At 31.6% G+C, this 2,019-nt stretch overlaps 1 pseudogene; it reads left to right on the forward strand.

The window, feature by feature from the left end:
• Positions 1–799: 799 nt before the first annotated feature.
• Positions 800–1,631, forward strand: LOC112505905 (annotated as a pseudogene).
• The last annotated feature ends 388 nt before the right edge of the window (positions 1,632–2,019 follow it).

The raw sequence follows: 2,019 nt of genomic DNA on the forward strand, positions 1-2,019 counted from the left end.
AATATATAGTGAGTTATTTTTAAAACTTATATTTAATTTATTTTATATTTCTAAATTTACACCCTTATCTATCTACATTATATTATATAACATGTAAAACGATTATTATTGAATTTTTAGGAGGTATAAATTTTGATCCGTTATGTACAATTTTTAAACTTTTACAACCTCCAGTTTCAACATGATAATTAAAAATAAAATTATTTTTTATTATTAAATTACATTTTATATCTTTATAATTAGTTATTTAATTTACTTTATGTAACTATATATTAACATATGTAACTATATATTAACACAATTTTATTAAAAAAACGTTTATTTTTGTTGTAAGTTATACCGTTATAATCATCTCTTCAATATATTCAAAATGAACCCAATATCGAATATTTTTGAATTTAATAATATTATTAAATATGATAAATACATACTGATGTTTTTAGTATCTTAATTTTTTATTTTTATTTTCTATTTTACACCTTGTCTATTTATACTATATTATTTATTATTGTTGTTGAATTTTAACTATCACCTATGTATTATTTACAAGTTTCTAAAGCCCCACACCTTACCATCCCCTTATTTTCCGATTTCCCCCACAATTCTCTCCCCGCTACCTTGAATTACTGTCCACGTTTCGTTGTCCATGAACCAATCGGGTAAAAGAAAAACTACAAAACTCTCAATTTTGGGATAAAATCGGCCATCCAGATACAAGGAAAAAAGACATCCACCCCCTCCAACCTTTCTCTTATGCCATGGAAATCACTCCATCCACCATCGTCACTAAATCATAATCATGTTCCAAAACGGCGGTCTTAAAAGCCCATCCTCACGCTTGGATCCACCAGACATATCCTCACGACACGCCTCTATTCCAATCCACTGTCTCACCCAACCTCCATTTCAATATTTCGATTTTCGTCCTCCATCTCGCCGCTCTTTCTTTTACTTTCACTGCTGCCATTTTATGCTCACCACCAATACTTCACATCCGATTCCCCTCGTTGGTACGATTTTGGTGCCTACCCGTAAACTACTCCCTTTTGCTTTCAACAGATTAATTTAAGAAATTCTTCAGAAAACTAACAAAATTACACCTCTATAGCTTCGTTGTTGCCGCTCATGCAATCAACACTTTGTATTCATTCTTCGAAATTGGAGCTTCTATTTGGTAAATTTCTAGAGGTTCCACCATTTTCTAGAGTTTTCTCAACTCTGGTTCGATTTCGGCCATGACCAGGTTCTCATTTTTCACTTCCAGTATCTTCTTCTCAAGAATTTCCCCGTATAGAATCAATGTTTGCATGTGTAAAAGGCCAAATAGTTGAACTCGACAGGCGTTTTCTATAGGTGTTTGCCAACTTGTTGCTATTGGTGGGATCGGTGGGGACGTAGCTTGCCAGATAACTGAGAGGAATTCCCACGTGTACGACAAATAACCCGTTAAAAGACTTGCAGGTTCACAGAACAAGAAACGAGTTTGCTCTAATCAATGCAGATGAAGTTGGAAGAGTAAGTCAAAAACTTCTTTCTTATTTCTCAAAATCTTAATTGGGTTACCTCTACTTACCCTAATTCTCTTCTCGGTTTTTGCGTTTTCTTTTATCTAGATTTATGTCTCTGGATAACTTAATTTCAGTTCTTGGTATCAAAATTTTGGTTGTAAGATGGAATGTTCAATCTTTTCTGTATTAGTTTATGTCGAGGGTTTACACTATAATATAATAATTTATCTCTTGGCTATCATCTCCATTTTGGTTTTGAGTTTATCCGTATCTCAAATGTTTCTATTTGATTTCCTATATCGTCTTTCATTTTATTATTCTTGGATAAAGGCTCATTTTCTTATTTGTATTTTAAACATGTATAAGTTTAAACCACACATTAAAAAAAAATACCAAAAAACACCTTTAATATTATTAACAATTTTGAGATGCTGAGGTCTACGACGGATTATTTACTTTTCCCTTCGATGAACTGATCTTTAATTGTAATCTTAATAACAATAAAATAATA

This window comes from Cynara cardunculus (genome assembly GCF_001531365.2).
Source record: "Cynara cardunculus var. scolymus isolate 2C chromosome LG 2, CcrdV1, whole genome shotgun sequence".
NCBI lineage: Eukaryota > Viridiplantae > Streptophyta > Magnoliopsida > Asterales > Asteraceae > Cynara > Cynara cardunculus.